Source organism: Vombatus ursinus, unplaced genomic scaffold (genome assembly GCF_900497805.2).
Source record: "Vombatus ursinus unplaced genomic scaffold, bare-nosed wombat genome assembly UNPS02010193.1, whole genome shotgun sequence".
Taxonomy (NCBI): domain Eukaryota; kingdom Metazoa; phylum Chordata; class Mammalia; order Diprotodontia; family Vombatidae; genus Vombatus; species Vombatus ursinus.
Window position 1 is genome coordinate 6,136,650 of NW_020949971.1, and position 14,172 is coordinate 6,150,821.

At 45.4% G+C, this 14,172-nt stretch overlaps 1 protein-coding gene across 2 annotated transcripts in view; it reads left to right on the forward strand.

Moving 5' to 3' along the window:
• The window catches only part of MYOZ2 (myozenin 2), a 51,066-nt gene that overhangs the window by 4,953 nt on the left and 31,941 nt on the right, over positions 1 to 14,172 (forward strand). The window lies entirely within an intron of this gene.

Genomic DNA, 14,172 nt, shown 5'->3' on the forward strand with positions numbered 1-14,172 from the left:
TCTCTCTGCGTCTCTCTCTGTATCTCTCTCATGCATCAGCAGAGGCTAATGAATAAATGGTAGAAAGCAATATAGAAAGCAACCTCTTTTTTCCATCCTGGATGTTCTCAGTCACCCCAAGCTGCAGCCATGTTTTCCTACACAAATATGGGGCCCCCGACCCTGCCAGGAATTCAAACCTCCTTTCCATAACCCTTTGAGAGTTAGAAAGTGTTCTCCAAGCTTTCATCTGCTGGATCTGGCTGTGGACATCACTGTGTGCTGAAAATCAATGAGTGAAAAGCTCAGGTCAAGGCAGCAAGTGTGGCATAATGGGCATAGAGTCAGGAAGCCCTGAGTTCAAATCCTGATTTTGACACTTCATACCTGCATGACTTTGGGCAGGTCAATTTCATTACACTAGGTTTCAGTTTCTTCAAATATAAAATGATAGATTATATCCAGGGTTCTTAGTCTGGGGTCTATGAACTTGTTTTAAAAATGTTTTGATGATCATATTTCAATATAATTGGCTTCCTTTGTAATCTGTTGTGCTTTACTTTTTGCATTTAAAGACATTATTCTGGGAAGGGATCTACAGGGTTCACCAGACTTTCAAAGAGATCCACGGCATGAAAAAAAAGTTAAGAATTCCCAGATGTGCATTTCAGCTCTAGGTCTATGACATCATAACATCCTATGAGGAACATGATTTTGGGCAAGCCAATTACCCCAGATCTCAGTTTCCTTATCTGTAAAATAAGAAAGCTAGACTAAATGGTCTTTATGATGTTTGAGCCTATGAGCAGTACAATCTTGGGTAACTGACTTCACCTCTAGCTCTATGACTGTAACCTATGACTCATGACTGACTCACTCTTTGGCTCCCTCCCCACTGAAGGTCCCATGACCTCATATCTATCTATCCGTGTATCCATCTATCTATATATCTATCATCTATCTTTTCATCCATCCATGTATCTCTATCTATTCTATCTAACCATCCATTCAACCATTCATCCATCCATCTATCTATTCCATCTATCCATCCATCTATCCATCCATCTATCTCTATTTATTTTATCTATCCATCCATCCATCTATTGATCTATCTCTATTCTAATCATCCATTCATCTATCTTCTATCTATTCATCCATCCATCCATCCATCCATCTATTCTATCTATCCTTCCATCTATCTATCCATCTATCTCCATTCATTCTATCTATCCATCCATCCATCTATATTTATTCTATCGATCTATCTATCTCTATTCTAACCATCCATCCATCTATCTATCATCTATCTATTCATCTATCCATCTATCTATTCTGTCTATCCTTCCATCTATCAGTCCATCCATTCATCTATCTATCCATCTATCTATTCCATCAATCTATCTATCTCTATCTATCCATCCATCTATCTCTATTTATTCTATCCACCCATCCACCCATCCATCTATCTTTCCATCTGTCTGTCTATCTGTCTGTCTCTATCAATCCAGCACTATAGATACATAGACATCCATAGCTATAAATATAGCTGTACACAGTCAGAGTCACGCAGATGTGCCCAGCTGTGCTGAGCTGCTTCACCTAAGTGAGTGGGATGGGCCTTGAGAGGCAGATATTTTTGCTTCCTCCTACATAAGCCCACAAAAGTATCTTTCAGCTCATTTTCATGGCTGTCCATTTCCTGGAGAGAACTGGTTGTCCCAACGAAGTCTTTCCCATGTAATTAAACAGGCTGCCTGGTGTGATGGAGAGAGCCGTGGCCTAGGAGTCAGCAGCCCTGGATTGTAGGCTCAGTTCTGCCACTAACTAGCTGTGTGACCTCAAGCAATGTGCTTAACTTCTCACGTATATAAAATGAAAGGCTTTGGACTAAAAGCTAAAAAGTCCTGGCTAGCATTTAGAAAGCACTTTAGGGTTTGCAAAGTGCTTTATCAATATTATCTCAACATCCTCATAACAACTCAGGAGGTAGATACTATTATTATGCTCATTTTTACAGATGAAGAAACTGAGGAAGGCAGAGGTAAAGTAACTTGCCCACGGTCACATGGCTAGTGAGTGTCTGAGATTGGATTTGAACTCATCTTACCAACTCCAGGCCCAGTGGTCTGTCCACTGTGCACCTAGCTGCCCCAGGTCACCTTTACTTCCCCATTCCGATCCCAAATTCTACAAGTCCTTATCTTTAAAGAAGTTGGAGTGTCTGATTCTTTTAGCCCACCAATCAGAAAACCCAGGCTCATTATTTTTTTTATTGCCATAGAAATTTATGGTTTCTGCCTTATTTACTTTTTGGTTAGGATATGTGAATTCAGAGGTCTGGAGTGTTTTCAATATAAGAACTGATAAGGATTGTCTTATAAACTGATCGATTTAGGGATGGAAGGGACCTCAGAGGTCATCTGCTCCTATCTCCCATTTTCAGATGAGGAAACTGAGGCCAGGAAAGTGAAGTGTCTTGTTCACAGGTGGGAAATAGCAGAGCTTTGATTCAAACCTGGGTCTGTTGACCCTCCCTTCGTCATGGCTCCCATTTCACTGATTCCTCACCAACAGCACTAGGGTTCTTGTCTTCAAGAGCTATTAGATTAGATTGTAAGCTCCCTGAGGGCAGGGGCTGCCTTTTGTTTCTTTTTGTATCCTCAGCTCTTAGTACAGTGCCTGACACATAGTAGGCACTTGATATGTTTAGTGACTGACTAAGTTGTCTAGGGGCATAGAAACACAAAGCCTAGCTCTCAGTCAAATAGATAATGGGTGTCAGAAACAGGGTGGTCTCTTCCTATGAAGGGAAAATGCAGTGAATTTCTCCTACCTACCAATTACAAGATTGGAGCTGAAATTTCAGGGAACCTCAGGCATTACCTCAGTTAAATTTCATAATTTTTCAAGTTAAAAGATTGCCCAACCCTTCCTTTAACAGCTGATTAAATGAAAACCTGAACAACTAGGTGACACAGTGAATAGAGCACCAGGACTGAGTTCAAATCTGGCCTCAGACATTTACTAGCTGTGTGACCCTGGGCAAGTCACTTAATCCTGTTTGCCTCAGTTTCCTCATCTGTCAAATGAGCTGGAGAAGGAAATGGCAAACCACTCCGGGATCTTTGCCAAGGAAACCCCAAATGGGGTCACAAGGAGTTGTATACAAGAAGCTAGCAAGAAGAGGCGGGATTCCAAAGAAGGTCCTCTGTACTCTCTAACCTAGTAGGTAGGACTGAGTGAGGAGGGAGACCTGGGCTAAGTCACAACCCCGCTATGACTTTTGGTTTCCTCATCTGTAAAATGAATGAGTTGGACGAGGAGCCTCTGAGGTCCCTGGATCTTGGTCTCTGACTAATACTGGTGATTGATTCACTCCCTGGCATGTTGTTAAATGCTACACAAATGTTAAGTTCTATTAGCATGTTGTCATAGTAGGGAGAGGAAGTGGACCTGGGATCTCAAAGCCAGAGGGAACTCCCAGGATGAGGAAACGCCCTCAACCATGGAGAGTAGCTCCTTTTGTCATGGACACTGAGGGGTTCATTGATTGGCCCAGGGTCACACAGTCAGCATGAGTCAAAAGCAAGACTTGAACTCAGATCTTCCTGACTCCAGGTCTCTGTCCACTCAACTTTGTTGACAGATCAGGGATGTGAGGGTGTGTGTGTGTGTGTGTGTGTGTGTGTGTGTGTGTGTGTGTGTGTACCTCCAGGTGAGGCTCTCAGGGTATACATGGACAGACCCCAGACTGGCTTCATGTTCTGTTACCTGCTTCTCTCTCATACTGATCACCATTAGTACTATTACTTAAAGTATAATTAGTCTTGGGTAAGCAACTATGTGAGGCAACTAGGTGGTACAGTGGATAGAGCACTGGGCATGGAATCAGGAAGACTCATCTTCCTGAGTTTAAATCCGGCCTCAGATACTTATTTGCCGTGTGATCTTGGGCAAGTCACTTAACCCTGTATGCTTCAGTTTCCTCATCTGTAAAATGAGCTGGAGAAGGAAATGGCAAACTGCTCCAGTATCTTTACCAAGAAAATCCCAGATGGGGTCACAAAGACACAACTGAAAAATGACTGAACAACAGCAAAGCAGCTATATAAAAGAAATGGGGCCTACCTTCTATACCAACTTTAGCATGGGACACAGGAACAGAGCACAAGACCTGGAGTCAGTTTAAATCCCTCCTCAGACTTTTCCTAGCTGTGTGACTCTGCGTACATCACTGGACTTCTGCCTATCTCAGTTTTTTCATCTGTAAAATGGGGATAGTAATAGCACCTGCCTCCCAGGTTTATTATGAGGATAATCTGAGATAATATTTGTAAAGTGCTTGACACGCCTTATTAAATAGGATTTAGGCCATAAGACCAGGGATTAAGACGCTTTTGCTTTCTCTCCTCCCCTGAACTTTTATTCAAGCCTTTTTGCCTTCTGAATTCCTACCCACCCTTTGAGAGCCAACTCGAATGTGCGGGTTGCTTCATGGAGGACTTTGAGCTGGAAACGGCTGGAGAGCTCCAAGTCTGGCCGATCGATCGCTCTTTACCTGTGGGGAGCGGAGGCCCAGAGCGGAGAGGTCCCTGGCCTGAGGTGGCTCAGCTCAGCAGGAGCTGGCCCTAGATCTGACCCCCTGCGCTCTGGTTCTAGTCCTGAGGTCTACACTACCCGCCTTCCCCCGTGAAAGAGTCCTCACCTTCCCAATCGGCCACAACCCTTCCTCATTCTGCTCCGCACCGGGTGCCGAGCTTACAGCTCTCTAACCAGCTTGTCTCCGGGCACGGAGTCCTCCACCTCCCGGGCTGGTGCCTCTTGTCAAGCCCAGGAGCCCGGGAGGACGGTGATTCCCAGGTCACATAGAGCCCCGGGTCGGAGATTCAGTGTGACCTCGCGGACACAATGATTCTCCGTCATTCAAGAGTCGATGGAAGGAACTGGGCACATTCAGTCTGGAGAAGAGAAAATTCAAGGGAAATAGGATCCCTTTTAAAGGCCTGGCATGTGGAAGAGGGCTTGGGTTTATTCTGTTTGTCCCCAGGGGAGAGAGCCAGGAGGACGCTGCAAAGAGCCCAGCAGAGGCTCGATAAGTTTTGTACCGATCGGAGCCGTCCCAGAGCGGAACGGGTGGCCTCGGGTGGTGATGAGCTCCCCATCCTTTGAGGCATCTACTTGTCAGATTTGCTGTGGGTGGGGATCCTCCTTAGGCTAGATCTAGGCTGCAGAGACATTTCTGATTCTCAAATTCTATGAGTTCATGAGTGCTAGGACTGAAGTCAGAAAAACACCTGGATTTCTGTTCTGGACTGACTGGGGATTTTCTCCGTGACCCTGGGGAAGTCAGCAAACTTTTTTGAGCCTTAGTTTCTTTATCTGCAAAATAAGAATAATCATCCTTACAGAACAGGATTGCCTGTGACACTCAAATAACCCAAAGTGCTTTGCAAACCTTAAAACACTATAGAAATTCTAGCTGCACATTGACATTGTGATGCACATTTATTAATGTGAATAATTGTTGATGAATGTTCACCTCTGTTGAATGAATGAACAAATGAAGCATGTGTAGGCCAGTCTGCTGCTCTCCCAGATCTCTGCCCAAACCACCCATGCCCCTCATGCCCACAAACGTACCTACCACTTTGGGCCTGAGCAGCAGAGAAAAGAGTTAGGAAGTGATAGGAAATATTGATGGAGGAAGAAGAAGGGAGAGTGGGAAGGGAGGCTGGAAGAAGCTCTCTGAGCAGCTGGCCCTCCTGCAGAAAGGGGGAGTGGGATTAAAGTGACCTCGGGAAGAGCTAGAGCACGTATCTGGACCTCAAGCACGGCTGCTACCATCAGCCATCAGGAGGACATCTGGATTATAGTGTTTGATGATTTGTAAGGTGGCGCAGTGGATAGAGGGCCAGGCCTAGAGTCAGGAAGACCTGAGTTCAAATCCAGCCTCAGACACACTAGCTATGGGACCCTGGGCAAGTCACTTCACCCTGTTTGCCTCGGTTTCCTCAACTGTAAAATGAGCTGAAGAAGGAAATAGCCAACTACTCCAGCATCTTTGCCAAGAAAACCCCAAATGGGGTCATGAAGAGTCAGATGGGACTGAACAACAACAGAAGGCATTTTATTATCTTATTCTCATTTGAACCAAGTGAGACAAGCACTGCTGAGATCATCATCCCCATTTTACAGATGAGTAAGTGGGGGTCCAAGAGGTTAAGTGATCTGTCCACAATCTCGCAGATGATAACGTCAGAGATAGGCTTTAAATTCCAGTACCATGTCTTCACGGTCAGCCCTTCTTCCCACTAAACCATGTAGCTTAGAAAAATGAAAAAGTGAGACAGCCTCATGAGGCGAGAAGAGTCCCAGGCCACTGAGACTCTCTGTCTATACTGGAATTCTTCCTTCCAGTGAGGGATCTTTCTACTCTGACTGGCCCCTTGTCTTCTGGCATACAGTATAAAGTTGAGCTTCTGATCCTATTATCAGATAGATGAGATTTTAGAAGTCATTGACTCCAATCCGCCCATTTTACAGATAAGGACACTGAGGCTCAGAGAGCTTAGGTAATTTGCTCAAGGTCACACAGGGAGTGAATTGGTACAGTGAAGAGACATTGGCTCTGGAAGCCCAGTTTTAATATCTAATACTCTTGAGACCTTAGCAAAGTCATTTCACCTCCTGGGCCTCAGCTCCCTCGTCTGTAGAGTGAGCCACTTGGGGGAGGGTGGGAGTAAGGGAGCAGGCATTGGAGAGTGCAATTGGTACAATGATGGGGTCTGGGAGTTCCAAGCTGTTGGGATGGGCAGATCATGACCAGATGGGAGAATGTAAGGCCCTTCCCAGGTCTGGTTCAAGGGTCTAACGGTTCTCAGGAGCAGGGCCAAGACTCATCCTGAATTCTCAGACTCCAAATACAAAGATGGGAAGCTAATTCTAGCTCTCTAGCTGCCGTAAGATCAAGCAAAGTCCCATGTTTCTCTGTTATATAACTCATCAAACGAAGAGAAAAATATTCACCTAAAGAGTTTTTTGAAAGTGAATTCTGATTTAGGGAGCCCCGAGGCTTCTCTGAGAAAATGACTGTTCGTTATATGATAAGCGTGTCATAAATTTTGGACGATTATGCAATCAGGATTATAATATCACAAGATGAGACGGGATTGAGGGCCCGGAAGGATGAGCTAGCACAGTGGCATGGAGGGGGCGGAGGGCAGGAGCTTGCCGGGTGGCACCCATCCAAGGAGGAAGGAAGCCAAGTATGCCCCAGCCACAGCTAAGGCCTCTTCCATCCCATCACTGGCCTCTCAGAGTGACTGCTCAGAAAACCTTGCACTTTGGGTCTGGGACACATGGCAGAAACCTTGGAGTCAAGGGAAGGACCTCAAGGGGTGCGGGGGTTCTTTCTTTGGTTTGTTTTCACATCAGCAGTCACATAACTCTGAGAAACCAGAGATAGGAAGTCACAGGAAGGAACAAGGCCCCAGGCTGTGCAGTGGGTAGGCTAGAGTAATGGAGCGGCATGGCCTGGGGATCCTGCCACGGTGCCCCGGGGAACACCTGGGAGGGCCTTGGGAGCTGCCGCAAAGGCCAACGAGCAACCAACGTGTAAAACTGTGTAAGTAGGAATTGGGGGTGGACATATGATCCTAGGATCATAGAATGTCCTGGCTAGAAAGAACCTTTGTTTTTCAGTCATGTTCAACTCTTTTGACCATGTGGACTGGACTATCCATGGGGTTTGCTTGGCAAAGATATTGGAATGGTTTGTCATTTCCTCCTCCAGTGGATTAAGGCAGACAGAGTCAAGTGACTTGTCTAAGGTCACACAACTAGTAAGTGTCTGAGGCTAGATTTGAACTCAGGTCTTCCTGACTCCAGGCCTAGCCCTCTATCCACTAAGCCACCTTGGAAATTATCTAATCCACAGGCTTTTAATCTATCTTCTGTCCCGGACCCCTTTGTCAATCCTATATAGCCCTCCTCAAAATAATATGTTTTGCTTTGTTTAATTCGCCACTGGACAAAATGCCAAATTTCAGTTAGGAGTTAGTGAAAATAAAGGTGTATTTTTTCCCATCCACATCTACCAAGCCCCTGAAATTTGGGTGTGTGGATCTAGGAGTGTGTTGATAAATGTTTAACAACTAGCTGGGGGGGGGGGTACACATTCAAGATGCACTTCTCAGATTAATTTGCATTATTATCATTTTCTCCATCACTTGCTTTAAGTCTAGATAATCAACAAAACAAAAAATCAAGCTCTGCTTTGTAGCACTGACTCAGACTGAAGATTTACCAATCACTCTCAGGAGCTGGTGTAAGCTGCCTCCAGGATACCCCTGGGGGGTGGGGAGGGAGTCCAAGTTAACAACCTCGTCCAGGCCAGTCCAGCTTCCTCACTGGGGAAATGAAGCCCGGAAAGGGGCCTTGGCCAAGGTCACACAGACAGTCAAACTTGGATTTAAACCTTTCAAATAATTTCCTGTTCTCTTTAGTCAGTGCCCCACGAAATGACCCATCTCTTCCTGGATCCGCCGTTTGAATCCCAGCATCCCAGGTGATGAGGCTTCATTCTGCCCCCTGTAAAGCCAACAGAGGACTCTGACAGAAGGAACTTTCATCTGTCAGTCCAGGGAGGAGGAGAATGCTAATTCCCTTTCCAAACCCCCTTCGAGTTAAGGAAGGGCAGTTTCCTTATCGCAAGCATGAGATGGGGCCTTGAATGCATGCCTCCAAAGGGGGCCTTTCTGACTCTACGCTCAGTGCTCTATCCCTTAGCCACATCATAATTCACTGTCACCGGATTCTCACAATTACCAGCACAGGTTCAGAACTTGGAAATGATCTAACCTAACATCCGCATTTTACAGATGAGGAAATCGAGCCTGGACAAGGTCAACAACTTGTCCAAGGTTCTATAGATAGTAAGTGGTAAAACTGGGATTAGAATCCAGGACCTTTGAGTCCAGATCCAGCATTCTTTCCCAGTCTACCACACAGCCTACTCTGATGGCCAAAGCAAGAGTTCAAACCTAGATCTCTTGATTCTACCAGAGTCCAGCTCTTTTGGCTACAGCAGGGGCCCACCTGGCATCATGTTGCCTCTGTAGCATACCCAGTATGTACCAATGGTGATGCCCTATCCTCTTGCCATGTGTGCAGGAGAGAGGAAAAGAGGAGGACCTTACTACAGGTACAGGGAGCTGCGGAGGATAATTGTTCTTCATGGTCTGGTAGTGTTGTAAGCCTTGGAAGAACAGAAAAGCGATTCCACAGACGTTTCTATTGGAGTCTGGGCTGCCAACCTCCCTGCCCTCCCAGCCGTCTGACTCTTGCTTGAGAAAAGTTTTGTTTGCTTGAAAATGCGTCATATCAAAGTCATCTCACCAAGCCAATGAATCATGAGCCAGTACTGGCCTGGTGGGGTGAGGAGCTTCCCCTCCTCAGCTCAAGAGCAGACAAAGTCTTCAGTCACCCCTGGGGAATATAGGCACATGGACATTTCTGCAGATGGGATGATAGGACCATAGATTTAGAGCTGGAAAGAATCTTAGACGCCATCAAAGATAGCCCCCTCTTTTTATGAGTGAGAACACTGAGGCACAGAGATGTTCTGTGACTTACCCAGAGTCACAGAGCTAGGAAATGTATGGGGGGGGTTGAATCCAGGTTTTCCTGACCATTGCGATGTTCTAGCCTCTGCTGTAGGGGTTCATCCCTCGTTCTCCGAGAGGCCCAGTGACATCGTGAGGGTGACATCTTGACTTTCGAGTGAATTAGAGTTAAGAGATGGAGAGCCACGCACAGCTGTCAACCTCACTCCCTCCTCCAGAGTCGTCCAAGTTCAATGGCAGGACAAAAGTCAGGATGACTGGCGTTGGCTTGGGACGCAGTGGGAGACGCTGGCTTTTCTCAGTTGATTAATGGGGGTTGGGAAGGAGAAGGGAAAGGTCGGTAACTTTCACATAAATGCTCACCTGAGCCACGCAGAGGGCATTTGGGCATACAGTTTACAATGCACCAAATGCCCTGGAGTTGGGTACACGAATGGTCCTGTGCGCCTTCCTTTGAGCTCCAGGGAGAACCAACTTTAGCACTTTAGCTTCTTTTCACTTCTTTTACCCAGCAAACAAACCCTCAGGGGACCAACTTTGACAGGCACTTTGTGAACTGGATGATAATTTGACAGGGCATAGAGCAGAGAATTTGATGTCAGAGAACCTGGATTCAAATCCCAATCCTGTTCCTCAATCTCTCTGGGATTTTGAGCAAGCTAGGCCTCAGGTTATCTGTAAAATGAGGGGTAAGTCTAAGTAAGGGCATTTAGGTGGCACAGTAGCTGGAGTGAAGGCAGGAAGACCTGAGTTCAAATCCAGCCTCAGATACTTACTAGCTAGGTGACCCTGGACAAGTCACTTAACCCTGCATACCTCAGTTTCCTCATCTGGAAAATGAGCTGGAGAAGGAAATGGCAAACCTCTCCAAGATCTTTGCCAAAAAAAGGGGTAGAGGTCATGAAGAGTCAGACATGAGTGAAAACAACTCAACAACAACAAGTCTAAATATCTTGAAGGTCTCTTCCCTCTAGACCTATGATCCTATGAAATTTCAGACTAGGAAACACAAAGGAGGCCCACAAGGCCCATGTGACCCCTGACACATGCTTTGACCTCTGACACTGTCTCCTTGCAGAGCTACCTGTGGACTCTTGTCCCAGTGAAAGGATGGATCCATCCTCTTATGTAGATTTCCAAGGCCATCTGGTCTGATTGCCACATTTTACAAATGAGGAAACTGAGGCCCAAGAAGGTTGTCCAAGGTCTCATAGACCTATAACTGGAAGGGACCTCTCAGGTCATCTTGACCAACTCTCACATTTTACCAATGAGGAAACTGAGGCCCAGGGAAATCAAGTGACTTGCCCAAGATCACATAGGTAATGATTAGTCAATCAATCAAGCAATTGATAAGCACTTGTTAAATGCTCACCCACTAAGTGTCATGCCCGGGCCAGGCTGGAGGTGCAAAGACAAAAGCATCATGGTGGGACCAGGGCACCTGTCTCCAGAACCAGCACCTCACCCCCTGCACCAGGAAAGGGAGGTTTTGACCCTTCTTTCCACCGGGTTCTTTCTGTCCCTGTCCATCATTCAGGAAGAGAAATGGGTTTTCAGGAAGGCAGACTACAATTTCAGAATGAAAATCTCCTAACAGAAATGGAATTCAATGTCACGCAACCATGAAAGTTAATGAACAGAGCAAGCTATTTGCCTCTTTTGGGGGGAGGGGAGGCACCGTGAAGCTTAAAACAAGAACCAAAACCTTCCACACCCAGAAGACAAGGCAGGGGCAGGAGAAGGGAGGGGTGGTAACGTTTCAGTGTGTGCCCATTAGGCAGGGGTGTTCTCTCACCCCATCAAGAATCCTGCCATTCTCCAGGCAAAATGTAAACTTCCTTCAGGTTTCCGAAATTCAAGGCATCACAGCATAGCAGGATAAAATACTGCAGGAAAAACAATCTTGTAAACATGAAAGTCTGCATGCCTTGTGTGCAACCGCTCAGCTACCCTACCCCTTTTGCTGTTCAGTCTTGTCCAGCTCTTCCTGACCCCATTTGGGGTTTTCTTGTCAAAGACCCTGGAGTGGTTTTCCATGTCCTCCTCCAGCTCATTTTACAGATGAGGAAACTGAGGCAAGCAGGGTTAAGTGACTTGTCCGGGGTCACACAGCTAGTAAGTGTCTGAGGCTAGATTTGAACTGATTTCTTCCTGATCCCAGGCCTGGGGCTTTATCCCCTGTACCACATTGCTGCCCTAACTCTGATCCTAGCAGCCCAGAGTAGGGAGTGTTACATGAGACTTCAGCTCAGGCCCATGAGGCAAATTCTGATGGCTGGGAAGCTCAGGTTCTCCATGGGAATCAGTCAGATGAAGTCTAAGGCCATCATCCATTATTACGAAGATGGCTTTTGGCCCTTTCCTAGTTACAGATTTTAAAAGGATTTTTTTTTAAAAAGCCCCAAACCTTGAACCAACAGCCATGAATTGCTGGGGCCCTAGATCTGTTCTTCCCATGTTGGAACCTTTAAGGGGCTGAATTCCCCCCGCAGCTAATCAGCATGGTGCTGGCGCTCTGCGAGCACGGCTGAGCAGAGTTATTTTCAATGGATGATCTAATCTCACAGAGACAGCCTTCCCAGCCATGAGGGTGAGGAAATAGATAATAGAGGAGACACACCATTTATCAGACAGTACTATGATGTGCATTGTTCAGGCCCTACATGGCAACTGGCAGGGACTCAGCTTCATGGGGCCCAGGCAATCGGCTTGGTTCAGTCAGAAGTTGAGAGCAGTGGTCACTTTTATGACGTGCAGAGGTTGATCAAAGCCATAACTAGGGCATGGCAAATGGGGCTGTGCCTAGGGTGGCCATATTTAGAGGCCATTCTTAGCACTTGGAGTCCTTCAGCAATGTAGAAACAAATGAACTGAGCAAGGATAATCAGTTAAAATAGGAAGCTAGCAGATGGTCCACTTTTTACACCCCGGATGAGCTCCTTCCAGCCCCACCCCTCTCTGTCCCCCTATTCCTCCAGCACTGGCTAACTGAACTGAGGGCACAGACAGGGTCACTGTGCCCAAGTACAACAATTGCCGCTTGTGGCTCTGATTCTTTTCCATTCATAGTCACATTCCCACAATATCTTAAAGCTGGAAGGAGCCTTAGAGATTATCAAGGGAAGCCTCCTCCCCCACCCCATACACACACACACACACACACACACACACACACACACATATGCACACACTTATTTTACAGAGAAAAAAGCTGAGACCCAGAGAGAGTGTAGCATCATAGACTTTAGAGCCAAAAGGGACTTTAAGAGTAGGCGTTCTTAATTTACTATCCACAGGTAGCAGGGATTCTTTACCTGGTGGCCACCGAGTTTGTGAATATATTTCAGGGGGTTGGTGAACTTGGATCTGAAAAAAATTACATCTTTATTTTCACTGAGTTTCTTTTGAAATACTGTGTGCTTTATTTTATGCATTTAAAAACATTATTCTGGGAAGGGCTTCTTCAGTTTCACCAGGCTGCCCAAAGGGCAAGAACTCTGGATTTAGTCAAAATGCCTCATTTTATAGAATAGGACATTGAGGTTCAGAGTGGTCGTGACTTGCTCAAAGCCACACAGGTGCTCAGTAGTTTCTATGTGGCTGAAGGTCTGCAGGTACTGTCAGCGTCATCAAGGATTCTTCTAGAACAGGGGTTCCTAGCCTTTTAACTATCTGGGGAAGTCTATGAATCCCTTCTCAGAATCGTGTTTTTTAAATATATAAAATATATATAAATATGTTTATAATTTTAATTTTAAATTATAATTAAATTTAAAATGATAATTAAATAATTTGAAATAAATATATAAATATATAATATCAAATGCATAGGATTACAAAGGAAATCAGTTATATTGAAACGCAGTTCCCAAAACACTTTAAAAAACAAATTCACTGAGCCAAGATTAAGAACTTGGTCTAGTTCTATTGATCTAGTCCACTGGTGAACTAGAAATCCTTGAAGGGAGAAGCTGAAAACCAAGTTGTCTGACATCTCTTGACCAGCACCCAGTGAAGGAGAGATAGAGATGGGATCTGAGTGCCTGAGGGCATCCGGGTGGTACAATGGACAGCACTCTGGGGGAGTTTTTATGTTGCCTGACTCTTTACCTCCCTCCTCCACCCTCCCCCACACACCCCAGAAAATGTAAACCCTTATGAATATTCACTATATGACTTAGTTGCCCCTTGATCTGAGAATGTTTCTCTTAACCATTTTGTCTTTTTTTTTAAATATAAATTTTGAGCGGTACCTTTTGTTTTTACATCATCTACAATTTCCAAAGTATCACTCCCCTTTCCCTTCCCAGAAAGCAATAAAAGGAATTTTTAAAAGATTTTTAAAATAGTTCAGCAAAAATAACCAATGCCGTGAAAAATTCTGACATTGTCCATAATGTTTCACACCCATAGTCCCCCACCTCTGCAAAGAAGAGAAGCACCTTTTCATAACTCTTTTTTGGGGCCAGGTTTTGCAATGCATTTTTAAATTATGGGTTTTTGTTGTTGTTGTTGTTAGCCTGAGTTTTCCACAGGAGGCTGGAATGGTAGAAACCATTGGTGAGTC